Source organism: Aquarana catesbeiana, linkage group LG06, assembly GCF_042186555.1.
Source record: "Aquarana catesbeiana isolate 2022-GZ linkage group LG06, ASM4218655v1, whole genome shotgun sequence".
Classification (NCBI taxonomy): Eukaryota; Metazoa; Chordata; class Amphibia; order Anura; family Ranidae; genus Aquarana; species Aquarana catesbeiana.
The window spans coordinates 384,254,124-384,275,148 of record NC_133329.1 but is presented as its reverse complement, the minus strand read 5'-3'; the positions used below and the strand labels follow the sequence as shown (position 1 = coordinate 384,275,148).

Below are 21,025 nucleotides of genomic sequence, written 5' to 3'. Positions count from 1 at the left end.
CTCTTTTTCACAAAGCCCCTCCAACCGCAGAGGGAGAAGGAAGGAGAGAGCAGAGATGGGGACAAAGAGAGGAAGAGAGTGATGGAGAGAACAGCACAATGGCCACGTAAGACGAGCCCGGGGCCAGGAACCCAGCCATGGGGGAGACGCACTTGAGCATCACGTAGAAGAGACCGCTGGGGAGCCTAAGACTGAAGTGACAGACCCTGCCGCTGCGTGCTGGACGGCCGGACCCTGGAGGGATCTCACAAGACAGCCGGAGAAACGTTGCTGCCTGAGGATGAGTGAGAGACGGCAGGAGAGGCAGAGAGACAGCCAACATCGCCTTTGCACAAGAAGGAGACTGCTGGCGGCTGGACCGTAGGGTGACAGCTCCATGCATGGTCCCCATCTCAGGACACCTCCCACCGATGTGACTCACCCCACCCTAGGTACTGTCAATAACTGATCCTACACTGGGTTACCAACACTCCATGATTAGCAGAGACCTCCCTTATTTTCATAACAACCGTGCCACCCCCCCCCCCCCCCCCCCCCCCCCCCCCCCACTCCCTCCAATTCTCCCCAACCTGAGAATAATGGAAACCATCAGCTGTTCAGGAATCTCATACACACTGCTGATATCTAATGTAAGTTTCTTCCTTTTATCTCCCCCTTTAAGCTTTGATCTGATGACCCCCTAAACCTAGGCACCATACTTATTTCCCCAGTAGGGATTCCACCAAGCCTTATCACCCCGAGGCTTCCTTATTAGTGACCCATGCATTGCTGCCCACCATCACCCACATCTTTTTGCACATCATTTGTGAGTGCCAGCTTGGCCTCAATCTGGCAGGCAGTGAGTTAAAGAAAACCCTCCTCCCCAGTGAGCCGAGATGGCTGCCAGTTCTGGGCACTGATTATCGGTGGTAAATAACCGCGCTGGGGGGGCTCATCTGGGGTCTCATGTTTTGCGTCGCTTCGCCCCCCCCCCCCACCTGGGTTTAGGAGGTTGGTGTATGGCACGGGGCAGGCCTCAGTCACTGGAACATAGAATTGCCTCTTGTATAGCCTGGGGCTCCTTTATGTCTTTTCCACAATCCCGTCATTCCAAGTTATCTGTCAGCATCAGGTACATCTAGGAAGGCAGAAGGCATTTGTAAAGTGATAATGATGATATTACCATCTATATCAGCCTGCCTCAATCACAGAGGAACCCTGGAATCATCAGGTCTAGAGGGCCGCCTGCCAAAACCCTTTAGTTGGGGGTCAGTAGGAAGAATGTTCCTTACATTGGTGGTCAGTGGGAAGAATGTTCCTTACACTGGTGGTCAGTGGGAAGAATGTTCCTTACACTGGTGGTCAGTGGGAAGAATGTTCCTTACATTGATGGTCAGTGGGAAGAATGCTCCTTACATTGGGGGTCAGTGGGAAAAATTTCCCTACATTGGTAGTCAGTAGGAAGAATGCTCCTTACATTGGTGGTCAGTGGGAAGAATGCTCCTTACATTGGTGGTCAGTGGGAAGAATGCTCCTTACATTGGTGGTCAGTGGGAAGAATGCTCCTTACATTGGGGGCCATTGGAAGAATGCTCCTTATGCTGGTGGTCATTTAGAAGAATGCTCCTTACATTGGTGGTCAGTGGGAAGAATTTCCCTACATTGGTGGTCAGTGGAAGAATGCTCCTTACATTGGGGGTCATTGGGAAGAATGCTCCTTACATTGGTGGTCAGTGGGAAGAATGCTCCTTACATTGGGGGTCATTGGGAAGAACGTTCCTTACATTGGTGGTCAGTGGGAAGAATCTCCCTACATTGGTGGTCAGTGGGAAGAATGCTCCTTACATTGGGGGTCATTGGGAAGAACGTTCCTTACATTGGTGGTCAGTGGGAAGAATCTCCCTACATTGGTGGTCAGTGGGAAGAATGCTCCTTACATTGGGGGTCATTGGGAAGAATGTTCCTTACATTGGTGGTCAGTGGGAAGAATCTCCATACATTGGTGGTCAGTGGGAAGAATGCTCCTTACATTGGTGGTCAGTGGGAAGAATGCTCCTTACATTGGGGGTCATTGGGAAGAATGCTCCTTATGCTGGTGGTCATTTAGAAGAATGCTCCTTACATTGGTGGTCAGTAGGAAGAATTTCCCTACATTGGTGGTCAGTGGGAAGAATGCTCCTTAAATTGGTGGTCAGTGGGAAGAATATCCCTACATTGGTGGTCAGTGGGAAGAATGCCCTTTACAATGGAAATCAGTGCAAAGACTTCCCTTGCATCTGTGGTCAGTAGGAAGAATGTCCCTTACATAGGTGGTCAGTGGGAAGAATGATCCTTACTTTGGTGGTCAGTGGGAGGAATGTCCCTTAGATTGGTGGTTAGTAGGAAGAATGTCCCTTACATAGGTGGTCAGTAAAAAGGTGTCACCTTATATGGGTAGTCATTGGGAAGAATGCCCCTTATATTGGTGGTCAGTAGGAAGAATTCCCTTTTTACATTGATGGTCAGTTGGAAGAATGTCCTCCTTACAGCGGTAGTCACAATTCCACCTTTAAAGACAGCTGAAAAGATCATCGGTGTCCTGTTGTTGGCTCTGCCAAGTGGAATTGACCCCAGAACTAGGCCGGCACCCTTAGATGGAAGGTCAACTAGCCACAGCTCAAAGGACCCAGAGCAACCCCTGAAGGAACCTTTGTTGAGCATGGCTGACCTATACAGTAATGAATGTTCTTCAATCTTATGATCGTGCTAATGTGTCTATAGCGCCAATTGCTTACAAGGCAAGTACCCAAGTCATTCAGACAGTGCAAACTGCTGCAAGGCTGTGCAGGTTATGGTAACCCATAGCAACTTATCCACTTTACATTTTGAATCTTTGCCATTGTTGCCATGCTCATTGGCCTGTGCACTACTCTACCGCTTGTATGCAATCTTCCAGCAGACCAGTTCACTGACCTGTAGCATCAGAAATCAACATTTAGCAATTAAGTGCAGCCATTCTAATGAAAGATGGTTTCTGGTTGGTTGCCAGGGGTTACCATACTTAGTAAATAAGACCCAACACGCATAAACTGTATCAGGTCAGCAAGGCGCACAAACATTGACGCACGCAAAGGACGCCTATATACGGTGGGAGTTATAACTGAATAGAACTGTTGGCCATTGCTGGGTTCTTTTATTTTTAGATCAGACTTTGGGCCTTGTTTATCAAAGAACTGTCTACATTGTCTGCGGACAGCCAATCACAGTCAAGATTCCACCCCAGGTTTGAATCTGATTGGCTGATTGAGGGCAGTGGAGTTCAGCGAGACCAATGTATGCGAATGGTTGTTTTCCGGGCAGTGGCTCCCACTTGCTTCCAGCTGTCAACGATGAGTCTTTTGTTGTTGGGGAGTTATATAATATTTATGTGTACAGACAGCATGGCGTGCCCGTAGACAGCAAAACTCAATATGTACCAGATGGTGCCAGCCTTCACCAGTCCAAGGTTATAAGGGATTGTCCCGGGACATGTAGGTCCCTACAGAGGTCCTTATTTAGACACAATACCAAATGATTGGATTTGATACATTTGCTTGCCGCTCACAGGTTGGGTAGTTATGTACGCCAATATAGACAGATGGTATTTATGACACTATAGACATTTATTCATCAAAATGATTTGCGCATCTGATTGGTTGTTCTGGGCAACAGCTACCATTTTGTTCCCGTTTTTAATAATTTATATACTTTATAGGATATTTATATGTACAAGCTGTAAGATGTCTGTAGTGTTTGGACAGAGTACATGGAAAATGCAAATATGTAACAATATCTGACATCCATCCCCAGCTTTTGATATCTGCGGGTCCCTGCAAATGTCTCAGTACCGTACAGTTCTTTTTTTTTTTGTTGCTTTTTTTTTTTCTTTACTGGCTTGTCAGCCAAATTATCACAGGTTGCATAATTGTCCCTGAGGTATTCCCAGATCTGTGCAGGTTGCCTTCAATTGCCCCATTTTTCCTTTCCATAAAAATAAACACTGGTTGGCTTTATTCACCTGCAATTGACCCATGGGTGTCTTGGAAGACCTGTTAGGGCCACCATACATATTACAATCTGACCACAGAATCAACTTTCAGATTTAACAAAACTATATAAGGAATCGATTTGCATCCAATCATGCAGGTCCTTGCACTACATAGGGGTTGACTAACTGAAGGCAAATAGACTGTGCACTTTGAAAAGTACGGTTGCTCCAGAGCAAGGGTCTTCAAACTATGGCCCCCCAGTTGTTCAAGAACTACAATTCCCATCATGCCTAGCCATGTCTGTGAATGTCAGAGCTTTACAATGCCTCATGGGATGTGTAGTTCCGCAACAGCTGGAGGGCTGTAGTTTGAGGATCCCTGCTCCAGAGCTTAGTAAAGGAGGGGAAGCTCTGCTGACTTCCATCATCCAATCACGTGCAAGAAAAAAAAATACAGTTTTTTCATTTTCCTTTCACGTGATTGGGTATTCTTTGTAACGTGAAGCTTTGCCTCATTTGATAAGCTCTGGAGCAACTGCACTTGCAAAGTCCAAAGTCTATTTGTGTTTAGTAAATGGACCCCAAAGAATAGATTTTGGTAGATCTAAAGTTGATTGAACAATTAGATTGTAAGGTGTGCGGTGAGCTTTAGGTTGCAGTTTTCTCTCTGTGGCGATGATGTGAATGGACCTGTGTAATGTGTTAGCAGTATATAAATGAACACATTGGGTATTTGCTGATATACTGGGACTTTTAGTTCCCCAAGGGCGGTAGGTTTTTGGACAGTTATGGACCTTTTGAATGCTCCAAAAGTGCTTAAAAGAAACATTTTTTTTTTAGAACGGATCTATTTGTTAGGTACTGACCCTTCTGCTGCCCTAAATATGAAGGTGAGAAAGACAACCTATCCTTCTAGTGCCCAACCTGTGGCCCGAGGGCCGCATATGGCCCTTTGCTAGTTGATGAGCGGCCCTCAGACCTCAGCAGTCTGTAGTGAGAACATTGATTGGGGTGATGGCATTGATCTCTTTTAGCCTCATGTAACATGTTCCCAGTTTCGTATTGTCTTCTGCAGCATCTCCCCACCAACAATGTATCCTGTCTTCACTCTCTGACCCTCATCTCCTCTATTAGATCTGCAGTCTCTGACAGCCCTCCCAAGCATTACATATATTGGACATTATGGGGTTGATTTACTAAAGGGAAAAAGACTGTGCACTCTGCAAGAGCAGTTGCTCCAGAGCTTAGTAAATGAGCAGAAGCTCTGCTGACTTCCATCATCCAATCATGTGCAAGCAAAAATGCTGTTTTTTTTATTTTCCTTACACAGGATTGGTTACTCTTTGCAAAGTCAAGCCTTACCTCATTCACTAAGCTCTGGAGCAATTGCACTTGCAGAGGGCAACTGCACTCTGCAAAGTACACAGTCTATTTGCCTTTAGTAAACCAACCCCTATGTGCGGCACTTGGGTGATGTCAGGGGCCACATTTGAGGCCCTCTTTCGCTCATAAGTTGACAACCACTGCCCTATCCTGAACATACCGCTCGTCCAATGATCCTCCAGTGCCAATCACACAACCAAATGCCCAGGGATTGGTCATGTGATGCCAACTGAAGGCTCAGAGTTCAGGCAAAGCCACCGAGTGTGAGATGCTAGTGTTAACAGGCTTGGTTTTTCTGTAGCCCATCTGCACTTGAAGCTTGTTCACACTAGCGGCTAAGGGGCGACAAAACCCCACAGTTGAGTCACATTTTTGCTGCTCCCCATCTCTTTAGCTGCAGAGGCAGTGGCTGGGGGTATACATATGTCATGGCAATAAGTTAGCCCCCTGTCGCTTTCATCGCCCACCGAACACCACCCATTCAAGTGAATGGGGCCACTCTGAAAGTTTCCGGTAACTGTGTGCAATGTAGGCGGTTGTGGCACGCAAGTGCGGGGTTCAAGGGGTTAAAGCAGGCGGTGAGGAGGCAATACAAATGCTTCCTCACCGCTTGTCAAATGCTCTCTTAAGACGGATCTGAACCCGGATCGCTCTTCAGAGATCAAAGCAGGTGTGATCAAGCCCTAACGTACCAAAAGACTGTCAAACCGCAGCGCTGACTCCGTTGAAGCCGGTAGATAGGCGATGCGGCACTCCTTGAGCGGGAAGACTCCAAAACACTAAGAACAGAAATAAGAAGGGCACAAACGTCTAGTGCATTACCTAAGACACCTTAGAAATTTTTATTAAAAACGCCAAAAGCATACTCACAAACATATAAGAATAAAGGCATGTCCTATACAACTCCAGCGTCGAGGATGACACATCTCAATGATTGGAAAGCTGACGCGTTTCGGGAGGCAAGCTCCCTTCCTCAGAGCCCACTCTGAGGGTGCCGTTCACACGGCGCGGTCATGATGCTTTTCGCCTTCGGCCGCATCACATTTAACACAGTGCGTCGAGTTGATGGTTGCCAGCGCCTGTCAAACTTGGCCACTCAAGTCAATGGGCTGTGTTGCAACTGTGAACCAATTGTTGGCGAGGCGATGTTGCGATGCAATAGCCCCACTGTTAAGGCAAAAAAAAATCAGGCATTCAGGAGGCCTCAGGACTTCTTATGGCCCGTACACACGATCCGAATATCGTACGAAAACGGTCGTCCGAGGAAGGATCTACGATATTCGGATCGTGTTTACACTACTTTCGACAACCGATCACGACCGTTCATCCGATATTATTCGATCGGACATACACGAATATTTTCCTCGTACGATTCCAGATCGTACGATTTTCGTTTAGTCAGTATAGTTGTCGTCCGAAGATACAATACAAATACATTACAACACATGACATCACTTCCAATTTTTTTGTCTGTCGTACGAGAATGTTCGTGACTTTATTTAGCTACTCAATTCCTACTTGCGACTATTACGCGAGAACGGTCGTACGATCGGTCGTACAACATTCGGAACCTGTGTACGAGGCATTAGCCACATTCTGAAAAGCAATCCACCACGGACATACCTCCCAACATTTTGGGATAGGAATGAGGGACACCTACTAGCAAACGTATGTAGGCATAGGACACGCCCCCTGTCACACCCCCTTAAAGGAGAATTAACCACAAAAAAGGTTAAATAAATCCACAAGTGCTTTTTTTTTAACCATTACTATTCCTTTATACTGGCTTTTAAAATGTACAAATGCAACAATTTAGAAATTGGATGAAAGGTTCAGCAGTGGGAAACACTTTTTGAAAGATAAAAAATGCATTTTATATACATCTATATAGATCAGACCAAAATGAGGAGGAAAGAGGGACAGAGGGACAGAGGGACATTGCTCAAAATCAGGGACAGTCCCTCGAAATCAGGGACAGTTGGGAACTATGACCATGGATTGTTTTTAAAGCATGGGCTTTTGAGAACCTAGGTTTATTGATTGGCTTTTAATTGATTTTAATTCTGCAGCTTGAATGACCTTAAGGAGGATGCGTTGCTCCTGCTTTGCATTTCTTTGATGGCAGCAGATCCTATTGAAATCTGTTTGTGTTGTAGGCAAAAGCAGCTTTGCACCCAAACACATACATTTGAACAACGAGTAAAAAAACCTAAACAAACCTGGTCTACACAAGCGAGTCTGCTATGTGCTATGCTACTCAGAAGGAAGCAGAACCTGCCTATGTAGTGATTGATATACATACACTATATTGCCAAAAGTATTGGGACGCCTGCCTTTATACGCACATGAAATTTAATGGCATCCCAGTCTTAGTCCATAGGGTTCAGAATTGAGTTGGCCCACCCTTTACAGCTATAACAGCTTCAACTCTTCTGGGGCGGCTCTCCACAAGGTTTAGGAGCATGTCTATGGGAATGTTTGACCATTCTTCCAGAAGCGCATTTGTGAGGTCAGGCACTGATGTTGGACGAGAAGGCCTGGCTCGCAGTCTCCGCTCTAATTCATCCCAAGGGTGTTCTATCGGATTGAAGTCAGGACTCTGTGCAGGCCAGTCAAGTTCCTTCACCCCAAACTCACTCATCCAGGTCTTTATGGACCTTGCTTTGTGCACTGGTGCGCAGTCATTTGGAGGAGGGGGGATTATGGTGTGGGGTTGTTTTTCAGGGGGTGGGCTTGACCCCTTAGTTCCAGTGAAGGGAACTCTTAAGGTATCAGCATACCAAGACATATTGGACAATTTCATGCTCCCAACTGTGTGGGAACAGTTTGGGGATGGCCCCTTCCTGTTCTAACATGACTGCGCACCAGAGCACAAAGCAAGGTCCATAAAGACATGGATGAGCGAGTTTGGGGTGGAGGAACTTGACTGGCCTGCACAGAGTCTTGACCTCAACCCGATAGAACACCTTTGGGAAGAATTCGAGCGGAGACTGTGAGCCAGGCCTTCTCTTCCAAAATCAGTGCCTGACCTCACAAATGCGCTTCTGGAAAAATGGTCAAACATTCCCATAGACACGCTCCTAAACCTCAGAAGAGTAGCTGTTACAACTGCAAAGGGTGGGTCAACTCAATATTGAACCCTACAGACTAAAGCCTCGTATACACGATCGGATTTTCCACAGACAAAACCTCAGACTTTTGTCCGAAGGTGTGTGCCTGGATTTTGTCTTGCATACAAACGGCAAGGAATTGGCAGTCATCAAACACGAACGTAGTGACGTACTATGAGGTTTTTCAGCTCTTTATCGCCACCCTTTGGGCTCCTTCTGCTAATTTCGTGTTAGTAGAAGTTTGGTGAGTGTTGATTCCTGCTTTTCATTTAGCACTTTTCATTTTTCGCTTTTCAGTTCATTTCTGAACAGTCGTTCGTCAACCAGACATGTTGCGGAATCGGAGGAAATAACTTGTTATTTATTATTGGCCTTGGAGTTATTGCTTTGACCCAAGTCCAGTTGACGAACAGGAGGAGTTCTTGGACCAAAAATTGGTTGCTTTATTAATCGTGACCAATTATTTCATATACCTTTGCTGCGGGAGCTCCAGGAAAATAATCCGGATGATTTTTGGAATTATCTCCGGATGACGGACCCCTGCTTTCACCAACTCTTGGCATTGCTGACCCCCTATATTAAGAAGCAGGACACATGCATGAGGCTTTTATTTTATTTTTTGGTTTAATAATAATGATTTGATTTGCTATATTTTCTATATTTTTGGATGCATAGAATGCACTTTTTGGTTAAGTTCTATTGGCAGATAGCATGTCTAATTTTATTTGTTTTCTTTTTATAATGCACAATAAAACAATTGTGTAGAATAATACTTGGCTATGTGTTTTACTTCAAATGACAGTTTGGGAGTCGGCAGTTACATTTTAAAAAAATACAATGTAAAACTGACAAGGGACACCAACATAGTTGTATCTTTGATCTTAAAAACTACGGGATAATGGTGTTGTGGTAACTGGCCCAAAAAAATAAATAAATAAATAAAAAAAGCATAATAATATTATTCTTGATATCACTAGAAAAAAAAAGCCTTTGAATATTTGTTTGCAATAACTCCATCAGTATCGCCAGCAAAGCAGCTTCATTATTATCCCATTAAAGAAGAAGAGAATTGTGCGCTGCATTCCGAGATTTCATAATTTTCCACGTCATGAATGTTAATTCTCCATTATGAACGCTAGTTTACAAGACCGACAGCTTCTGGCTCGTCCTTACTTCCGAGCATGCGTGTTTGTACTTTGGACTTTTGTCCGACAGACTTGTGTACACACGCTCAGAAAATCCGACAACAGACATTTGTCCGCGGAAAATTTTAAAACCTGCCATCCAACATTTGTCAGTGGAAAATCCGACAACAATTGTCCGATGGAGCGTACACACAGTTGGATTCTCCGCCAACAACCTGTCATCACACATTTCCCATTGGAAAATCTGATCGTGTGTACGCGGCTTTAGACTGGGATGCCATTAAAGTTTAGGCGTGTGTAAAGGCAGTTGTCCCAATACTTCTGGATATGATTATTTACGTTAATTGACCAGTCCATTCAAACCTGATATTTCAGGTTTTGGTGGATCCTGGATAGGTAAACCACCCCACAGTGTCTTCTGTCTCTCAAAGACTCCATTGGAGTTCCCAGATATGCACACCTGCTGTGTCCATTAAGATGTGTCCCCCCTCTTCCTGCTGGATTTCTAATTTATCTTAAAATATGGAGAATGTAACAGGAGGAGCTGGAATACACAAGGGGGGGTGAGGATTTCCAAAACTCCCGGATGGACAGGAAGGTCTCTTTCAGATGGGTGTTAAAAATGGCTGGCTGAGATATGAGATGGAGGAGGAGAAACAGCAGCACATTGATCTTCCTAATGAATGGCTGTGCAGGGGGGCGTGTCAGGGAAAGTCTAATCATTGGAGCAGAGCAGGCTGTGTTCTCAGCATAGCTAGAGAACTGACCACTGTGCTCTCATGTCTAGTGTGGTCAGTTTTTAATAGGAAAGCAGAGGGACTGGCAGGAACACCGGGGATTTCACATAACGGAAGCAATACAAAGAGAACAGGATACTTTTTAATACAAGTACATGGTACAGCACATATCAGGAGTATGAAATGTTAGGTTTACATATTCTTTGACTAGAACGCCATACATTGGGGCTCATAAAAACTATAGCAGCAGAAAAATAAAGATGTTGCAAAGTTTTCAGTTATTTAACTTGTACCAGAAATCTAAATCTAATCTAAGCTAAACATAGACCTCTTCAATGGATTCCATCAATGATCCCTCCTGAGCTTGGGGTCAGGGCAGGGGGCGACATCCTATACAGGGAAGCAGTAGGCTGTGCCAGGATATCATTATCCACTGGACCGCACCTGCTATATGGTTCACGCTCAGGATTAGCAGGAAGGAGGCTCGCCAGGTTAACTCTCTGCCATGACAGTTCATCCCACAGCTGTGACCAGTAGAAGAAGCTTTTCCAGCCAGCAGAGGATACAAAGCTTAATCAGTAATCCCTATATGTGACGGGGGGAGGGGAGGCACACAGATCGAGGGTATGTGCATCTGAACCAAACAACAAATAGGAATAGGCATGCTCTATGGGGAACTTCATATTTGAGGGATATTACTAGTTTAAAGTAATGTGACATTTTTTTTTTTCTTTGGAGAAAAGGGTATTTTTTAATAGCAGTACTTTATGCCATTAATTCATATTGACTTGGCCTAAGGAACTCAGTTTCTTTTTCATACGTTTGGACAAAGTGAGCTCCTCCTGGTTAGGCTGGTTGATATTTCAGTGTCGGTCAGATACCCTTTTCGTTGGCTTTCTTTTTTCTTCTTCTCGTTCTTCTTCACATGCTGCTGGCAACTGTTTTTGCTTTTAGAGTGGTGGAGGTGCTCTACATAGACACTGATTCTTTTGGCAAGAATCTTACCCTTGACTTGTTTGCTCACAATTATGCCCACAGCATGCTATGTGACATTGTAGATCTGACCAGTCTTGGCACGGTAGCTCCAATGGAATCGTCTCAAAGAGCTCAGGTCCCTTTCCAAATGTTTGGACAAAGGGAGCCTTTCTTGGCTGGACTGGTTGACATTTCAGCTCCATCCAAATGTCCTTCTCCTTGGCCTCCTTTTTCTTCCTCCCGTTTTCCTTTACACACTGCTAGGAACTGTCTGTGCTCTTAGATTGGTGGATGTGCTCTACATAGAGAAGAATGCTACTCTTGATTTGTTTGTTACATAGTTGGTAAGGTTGAATAAAGACATCAGTCCATCCAGTTCAACATATGTGTGTATGTATTATGTTTCTACCACTTCCCATATCCCTGTATATTGGTTACACTAAGATGCTTATCTAAAAGTTTTAATAAATTGTCAAACTTCCTGCTGACACCACCGATTGTGGAAGGGAGTTCCACATCCTTATAGTTCTAACAGTAAAGATCCCCCTCCTCTGTTAGTGAATGGGGTGATGTCACATATCCCAGAAGGTGCCAGGGGCAATGATGCCTTCATCTAGGGGAATTTACGGAGAATGAGGGGGGCGGTCCAAAACTTAATTTAAAAAAAAATAAACAAAAAAGAGAACCCCTTACGCAGTTTAAGGTTAAACCGCTGTTCATCCAAGTTCTTCAAATGTCCGCGTGTCTTTTTGAGCAACCTGACACCGAACAGTTTTATATCTATGCTAGAAACACCATTTAGGTCTTTCATTTTGACCAGTGATCTCCAAACTGCGGCCCAGGGGCCGGATGTGGACATTTGTGGGCCTTTATCTGGCCCTTGGGGCACTAATCTTCCCACTGACACCAATGATGGGGCACACTTCCTTTCAATGACACCAATGATGGGGCACTATTCCACTCACAGACACCAATGATGGGGCACTATTCCTCTCATTGACACCAATGAGATGGCACTATTCTGCTAACAGACACCCAACGAGGTGCACTATTCCTCTCACTGACACCAACAATGGGGACTATTCCTCTCACTGATATCAATTATTGGGTGTTGTTACCGACACCAGGAAATGTTCTACTCCCACTGGCCACAGTCCGGCCTGTCCAAAATCTGAAGGATGGTAAACTGGCCCTTTGGTTAGAAAGTTTGGAGACCCCTGATTTAGACCATCTTCAGCGTCTCTTCTCCAGGGAAAACAAACTTAACCACTTCCCGACCGCCGCACGACTATGTACGTCCTAATTTTGAACGGGGATATCGTTGTTATGGCAGCAGCTAGCTGCCATAACCCCGGTATCCCCGTTTTCGTGTGGCGGCCGGCTTTCAGATAAAAGTGGTCCCTGCGGCGGATTCGCCGCAAGATCACTTTTATCGGTGGCGGGAGAGGGGCCCCCCCCTCCCGCCGCGATCCGGTGCCCTCCGCCGCTTACCGGAGCCGTCGGTAGCGGCGGAGGTGATCGCGTCCTGTTCTCTGGTGTGTCTGGAGACGAGTGAGGCCAAGATGGCGCTCACTCGTCTCCATGACACTGCTGGGCGGAAGCGACGTCAAAACGTCACTTCCGTCCACGCCTCTTAAAGGCATATTTTTTCAAATGTCATTTTTCTAAATGATTTTTTTTTTTTTTTTTATTGCATTTTAGTGTAAATATGAGATCTGAGGTCTTTTTGACCCCAGATCTCATATTTAAGAGGTCCTGCCATGCTTTTTTCTATTACAAGGGATGTTTACATTCCTTGTAATAGGAATAAAAGTGACACAATTTTTTTTTTTTTTTAAACAGTGTAAAAATTAATAAAATATTGTAAAATAAATAATAAAAATTAAAAAAAAATTTTTAAAACCCTCCTGTCCCGACGAGCTCGCGTGCAGAAGCGAACGCATACGTGAGTAGCGCCCGCATATGAAAACGGTGGTCAAACCACACATGTGAGGTATCACAGCGACCGGTAGAGCGAGAGCAATAATTCTAGCCCTAGACCTCCTCTGTAGCGCAAAATATGCAACCTGTAGAATTTTTTAAACGTCGCCTATGGAGATTTTTGAGGGTAAAAGTTTGACGCCATTCCACAAGCGGGCGCAATTTTCAAGCATGACATAATGGGTATCAATTTACTTGGCGTAACATTATATTTCACAATATAAAAAAAAATTGGGATAACTTTACTGTTGTTTTATTTTTTTATTCAAAAAAGTGAATTTTTTCCAAAAAAAGTGCGCTTATAAGACCGCTGCGCAAATACGGTGCAAAAAAAAGTATTGCAATGACCGCCATTGTATTCTCTAGGGTGTTAGAAGAAAAACCATATATAATGTTTGGGGGTTCTAAGTAATTTTCTAGCAGAGAAACCTGTTTTAAACATGTAAACACCTAAAATCCAAAACGAGGCTGGTCCTTAAAGGGGTTGTAAAGGTGTTTTTTTTTTTTTTTAAAAATAACAAACATGTCATACTTACCTTCACTGTGCAGCTCGTTCTGCACAGAGTGGCCCCGAACCTGGTCTTCTGGGGTCCCTCGGCGGCTGTCTCAGCTCCTCCCCGCAAGCATTTACCACCTTCATGCGAGCTCTCTCGCACGGTGGTGAGTGCTTGCGGGCGCGCTCCCGTGATACAGCCGGCGGCTATAGCCGCTCGCTGTATCACTCGGCCCCGCCCCCCGGCGCGCCGCGTCATCGGATGTGATTGACAGCAGCGCGAGCCAATGGCTGCGCTGCTTTCAATCCATCCACTGCAGCCAATCAGCGGCCAGGGTGAGCGGAGGAACAGATGTCGGGAACGCGAAGCTGACTTTCGAGGCGTCAGGTAAGTAAAACGGGGGGGCTGGGGGCGGCGGTTCTGTCAGAAGTTTTTTCACCTTAATGCATAGAATGCATTAAGGTGAAAAAACTTTTACCTTTACAACCCCTTTAAGTGGTTAATGTGTGTAGCCTCTCCTCATAACTGAGGTCCTCCAGCCCCCTTATTAGTTTTGTTGTCCTTCTCTGGACTCTCTCCAATTCCAGCACAGACCGGTGACCAGAACTGTATGGCATACATAAGATTGTACTATATCCATCGAATGCTATGACATTGTAGATCCAGTCTTGTCATGGCAGTATTTGTGCAGTATACCTTTTTGGTTTGTGCTTGTACCCTTGATGTCCACAATACCAACCTTCTTGTAGATGCACATATAGGTTGTCAGTGCTTGTAGAGGGATCTAGAGAACGCATAGCAGGTTACACGCCTTTTGCCCTTTGTGTTAATCATTTTTCACAGATAAACCTACTGTTATGCCCCGTACACACGGTCGGACATTGATTGAACATTCCGACAACAAAATCCTAGGATTTTTTCCAACAGATGTTGGCTCAAACTTGTCTTGCATACACACAGTCACACAAAGTTGTCGGAAAATCTGATTGTTCTAAACGCGGTGACGTAAAACACGTATGTTGGGACTATAAACGGGGCAGTGGCCAATAGCTTTCATCTCTTTATTTATTCTGAGCATGCGTGGCACTTTGTGCGTCGGATTTGTGTACACACGATCGGAAATTCCGACAACAGATTTTGGTGTCGGAAAATTTTATAGCCTGCTCTCAAACTTTGTGTGTCGGAAAATCCGATGGAAAATGTGTGATGGAGCCCACACACGGTCGGAATTTCCCACAACAAGGTCCTATCACCCATTTTCCGTCGGAAAATCCGACCGTGTGTACGGGGCATTAGATGGCAAGTCCACGAGAATGAGCATCCTGCTTTTAAGTGTGTTTTGGGTAAGACCAAAAAAAAAAAAGCAAAATGTGAATACGGGTACAAACAACAAATAACATACACATGTGTGGTATCGCTGTGATCATCAGGAGCAGGAGAATTTATTTTGGGTTGTTCTTTGGTGGTAGGTTATGGTAGTAACAAGAAATATACAGCTACATTTAAAAAAAAATATTTTTCTTTTACTATTTTGGGCCAGTTTTCAGTTGATAATAAAAAATAAATTGGAGATATCAATAACCTTTTTTTACCAAATGAAAGCCCAATTTGTCCTGAAAAAACAAGGTATAATCCACCTGCATCCACAAAGTAGTTATGATGATATGTACGGTTTAACTAACACATGTCAAAGTTGCAAAATTGTGCTTAAACATTTAGATTTGTTTTACCATTAGGCGTGAAGGGGTTAAAAATTTTCCCCTTTTTGATCTCAGAATGTTGATGTCAGGAGCATATGCGCTCCTACTCAGTCATAGTTGCTGTCATTCTCCTTGTCTGTCTGTCCACCTGCACGGTGATTGATTGTGGCCAGACTCTGGGTGGAGACCAAACCTGTTATTAGCTAGCCAAGCCTGCAGTCTCATGCTTGTGATAACGTGTGTAATGCCTGATCAAGCTGCCTGTTTGTCTACCCTGCTCTGCTAGATTGGATTTCCCTGTGTATGGCCTCAGATTGGATAACGACTATTGTCTGAACTCTGCTGCCTTTTACCTGGACTGTCATTGAACCACTCTGCCTGTCTGCCAACTGCAAGTACCGGTTTGCTTTGCTCAGTTTGCGCCTGCCCTGGCATGGTGGCCAGGCACTATAGCTTTGTGTATAAGTCCTGGGGGCAACCAAGTACCGGTAGGCCTGCTTGCCTAAAGGGAAAGGGGGCTGCTATAAGTGAATAACACAGTAGGCAGCTATAGTGTCTGACCACCTGTGTTAGGGGGTAAGCGTGACATTATCACAAGCCTTTAACAAGAAAATTATTCTGTGACTATTGACTCCACACAGGCTCGTTTATTAGCTGAGGAGCTTTGCAAATTGACATGTCAAGTCCAAGAGCTGTCTTTTGAACGCACCACCAGCAGTAATGCAGGAGTCAGAGCCCAAAATTAACCCGCCTTATCATTTTTCTGGTGACCTCCATATGTTTTCCAACTTTGAAAATAGCTGTATGCTATACTTTAAAGCGATATTAAAGTCTCTTTTTTTAAATAACAAGCATGTTATACTTACCTGCTCTGTGCAATGATTTTGCACAGAGCAGCCCAGATCTTCCTCTTCTAGGCACTTGGGGGGCACCCAAGCAGGCACTGTTCCGACCCGCAGGTCTGTGTGTCCATTCACACACGGATTCCGTGGCTCAACCCTGTCCCTTCCATCTCCTGATTGGCTCACTGGCTGTGATTGCTGCCTAAAGCCAATCAGGAGTGCGAGTTCCCTTGAGAGAGGGGGATCGGGTAAGTATTAGTGGGGCTACTGCACACAGAAGATTTTTTACCTTCATGCATAAACTGCATGAAGGTAAAAAAACCTTCTGCCTTTACAACCATTTTAGGTTTAAGCCACGCTCTTCTGGTTCTAAAGCACAGTGGAGAAACCTGATTATTACATGGTTGCAGTGGGACCCCCAGTCTTGGGCTTTTAGTCTCCTGGCTGATGACCCAGCCAGAGGGTCAGTTGAAGCTTCTTTCATGGCCCTAGGTTTACTCTATGATGAACCTGACCATGCCCACTCAGCTGAAACTAACCTTAGGTCTTTGCATCAGGGTAAATGCACTAATGAACAATACTGTCATGATTTCCTCCACTGGGCACCTGACTCAGGATGGAATGACCCAGCTCTAAGAAGCCAGTTCAGATTAGGCTTATCAGACTCCATAAAGGACTCCTTAGTACACTACCCTGAACCAAAGACGTTGAATGAAGTCATGCAAGTAGCCATCCGTATAGACAGGCGTTTACTGGAAAGGCGTTCAGAGAGGTTTGTTCCCTTGTCCTCACACACTCTGCCTGCCAGCCCTTCCAGGGTCCTCTGCACCTATCCAGGCGGAGCCCATGCAGATTGGCGCTACTCATTTGTCCTCTGGGGAAAAGGCTAGAGTAAGATCCTAGGGACGCTGCTTATACCACGGCAACTGCAGCCACTTTGTCGCCAGCTGCCTTAATAAGCCAGGAAACGGCAAGTGTCTAGTGCGGGTGGGGTCTGCTTCTTTAGACTATACGGTGCCAGGTTCCCCCGAGCTATACATATATATATATTTGTTCCTGCACAACTTAGTTCTGCCAAAGTTTTCTCATCACTGCTCAGCTTTCATAGATTCTGGTGCCGATAGCAATTTAATTGAGAGGGAGCTAGCACTCTGTCTGCAGATTCCCTTGACTAATGTGCACAAACCCCTTTTCAGTCTTAGCTGTTGATAATTCTCCCTTGTCCATGGGCCTGGTCACCTTGTGCACTGTGTACCTATTACTCTGACCATTAGGGAATTTCATAGGGAGACAATCAGCTTTTACTTGATAACATCTCCTGCCTATCCCCTTATCTTAAGTTATCCTAGGCTTAAACTTCATAACCTGCACATAGATTGGGCTACAGGAGAGATTAGGTCCTGGTCGCAGACCTGCATCCAGAACTGTATTAACTACTTGCCGACCGCCGCACACCGATAAACGGCAGCACAATGGCAGCGGTGGGCAAATGGAAGTACCTGTACGTCCCCTTTAATTTGCAGGCTAGAGGGCGCGCCGCCGGCAGGGCGTGCGCACACCCACCGCGTACTGCGTGAATGTGCCCGCGGGTACCGCAGACTCGATGTCTGCCGGTGTCCTGCAATTGTTTCACGGTGCGGCAGAACAGGGAAATGCCCTATGTAAACAAGGCATTTCCCTGTTCTGCCTAGCAACAATCCCTGTCATTGGGAGCAGTGATCTCTGCCATGTTGTAGTGAGCCCATCCCCCCTACAGTTAGAATCACTCCCTACGACACACTTAACCTCTTAATCGCCCCCTAATGTTTAACCCCTTCCCTGCCAGTGTCATTTACAATAATTCACAGTAATTCACAGTAATCTGTGAATTTTTATAGCACTGATTGCTGTATAAATGACAATGGTCCCAAAATAGTGTCAAAAGTGTCTGATGTGTCCGCTGCAATGTCACAGTCACGATAAAAATCGCAGATTGCCGCCATTACTAATAAAAAAAAATAATAATAAAAATGCCATAAATCTATCCCCTATTTTGTAGATGCTATAACTTTTGCGCAGACCAACCCATGTACGCTTATTGCGTATGTAGAAGAATACATATCGGCCTAAACTGAGGAAAATTTTTTTTTTAAATATTTTTTTAGGGGATATTTATTATAGCAAAAAGTAAAAAATATTGCTTTTTTTCAAAATTGTCGCTCTTTTTTTCTTTATAGCGCAAAAAGTAAAAACCACAGAGGTGATCAAATACCACCAAAAGAAAGCTCTATTTGTGGGAAAAAAAGGACGTCAATTTTGTTTTGATGTAACGTCGCACGACCGCGCAATTGTCAGTTAAAGCGACGCAGTGCCAAATCGCAAAAAGTGCTCTGGTCAGGAAGGGGGTAAATCTGTCTGGGCCTGAAGTGGTTAAAACTGCTGACCATTTGCCCATTTGCAACTCTTTTGTGGCCAGTACCAGCCATGTGCCTTTATTACAGTCCTATTTGGATCTTGATCATGATTATTTTTCCAAGTGTGACTCCAGTTTGCATAACCATTTGCCTTTATATGACAAGTTTATTGAATCCTATACAGGCCACTTCTCCAGCCAATTGCCACAGTATGAATCTTTCCTCCCAGGAGGCCGAAATGATCCGCTGTCTCGCAGCCTTGAGCCCTGTTTGGAAAGTTCCTCACAATATCTTACCTCCTGCACAAGTTATAGGGGCCTTGTCCCTTCACCTTTTAGACTCTATTTTAAAGGCTCAGTCTTGTGTTCCTCTCAATCTACCCCCTGGAAAGCTGTTTGTTCCCCTCCACCTTAGGCATAAAGTGCTTTCAGAAGCACATAACGCTAAGATGGCCAGGCACCCAGGGATGACTAAAACATTTTCTTTGATTTCTCGTAGGCTTTTGTGGCCAGACTCCTGTTCTTATGTAATGGCTTGCAAAATATGTGCTTTCTCTAAGTCCTAAAAGTCAAGCCCTTTGGATTACCCCTACCTTTGCCTGTCCCTAAACGCTCCTTGGGCACACATCCAGGCTAACTTGTCCTCAAGTTCTGCTGCCTCTTGAGGACAAGTGTCTCTTCACCGTCTCTTCACCAGTTATTCCAGTTCAGCCCATGCCAATTGAGCCACCTGCTTTTTCAAATTCAGGACTTTCAGTAACCTGGCCTCACCCTACTGCAACTACATCGGCTCAAACCTGTCTAAGAGGCTCCATCCATCTTTTGGATAGACCGCCTCATTCAGCCAGGTGGAGCCTTTGACCCTTTTCTTCTCGCCACTCTGCATCCAACTTGTGTTCTAGCTATCCAGCTTGACTCCAGGGACACATCACCTGCTAACCAACCTGACCTCGCTGATCCCCTGACCTTTGCACAGCCTTATGGTCCTGTGCCGCATGTCCAGCTTGCCACTAAGGATCCAAAGGGCCCCTCTTCGGGGCCCTGTGGCTTTCTCCTTGTCTGTCTGTCCACCTGCAAGGTGGTTGATTGTGGCCAGGATTCTGTGTGGAGACCGAACCTGATATAAGTTAGCCAAGCCTGCAGTCTCATGCTTGTAATAGAGTGTGATAGATTGTTGTAATACTTGATCAAGCTGCCTGTTTGTCTACCCTGCTCTGCTAGATTGGATTTCCCTGTGTATGACCTCGGATCGGATAACAACTATTCTCTGAACTCTGCTGCCTTTTTCCTGGACTGTCATTGAATCACTCTGCCTGTCTGCCAACCGCAAGTACCTGTTTGCTCAGTTTGCGCCTGCCCTGGTATGGTAGCCAGGCACTATAGCATTGTGTATAAGTCCTGGGGGCAACCAAGTACCGGTAGGCCTGCTTGCCTTATAGGAAAAGGGGGCTGCTATAGGTGAAGAACACAGTAGCCAGCTATATTGTCTGACCACCTGCGTTAGGGGCAAGCGTGACAATTGGAAGGTATGTCTTTAGTTGGCTAGGAACTTAGTGGGTCACCAGTTATGCAACTGATAATATTTTTATTATTACTGTTATATCAAAACCTACAGAACGGTAATTAAAACAGGCCTGAAATATAAAACATTGGTCTACTTACATTTACCATCAGGACATTCAAAAACTGATATCTCCTTTGACTCAACTAAATAAAGGATCCCATTAGTTTGCAGTCAACTAGAGATGCCCTTATACTATTTTTTTTTTTTTTTACGATACTTTTTTTTAGTACTCACTGATACCAATTATCGATACCTACTGCAACTGATTTGTTTACACTTCAGCTGTCAGCAATGGTACAAAGCATTGAAAAGTTATTTACAAATGAAATAAATACATTTTTTTAAATTTTGCGCTTTTTTTTTACATGTGAAACATGTAAATATATGTTAAAGGTGTAAAAATTTTAACGAACAAAGCAAACAAAAAAAAAGTTTTAATTATTAATAGTTTATAAAATAGAAGTGAAAAAAAAAATAGCAGGGAAATAATAATTAAATGGAGAAGAATAGGGAGTTAATTAAGGCTGATTAGAGTAAATTAAGGGTTAATCAGGGGTTAAACAGAAGAACATTTAATACAAAAAAAAAAACACACAAAAAAATGTTTTTTTACTTGACAGGTTGCTTTAAACTGACTTTATCTGCAGATGAAGTTCATCCCTTTGATCTGTAGATGAAGAAACAGAAAGATACAAAAAGAAACAATGTTTTAGCGGCT

At 44.6% G+C, this 21,025-nt stretch overlaps 1 protein-coding gene across 1 annotated transcript in view; it reads left to right on the top strand.

The window, feature by feature from the left end:
* The window catches only part of TMEM198 (transmembrane protein 198), a gene marked incomplete at its 5' end in the record, with an annotated part of 85,621 nt that continues 64,596 nt past the window's right edge, over positions 1 to 21,025 (top strand). Inside the window, 1 exon segment of the mRNA XM_073634271.1 lies at positions 1 to 431.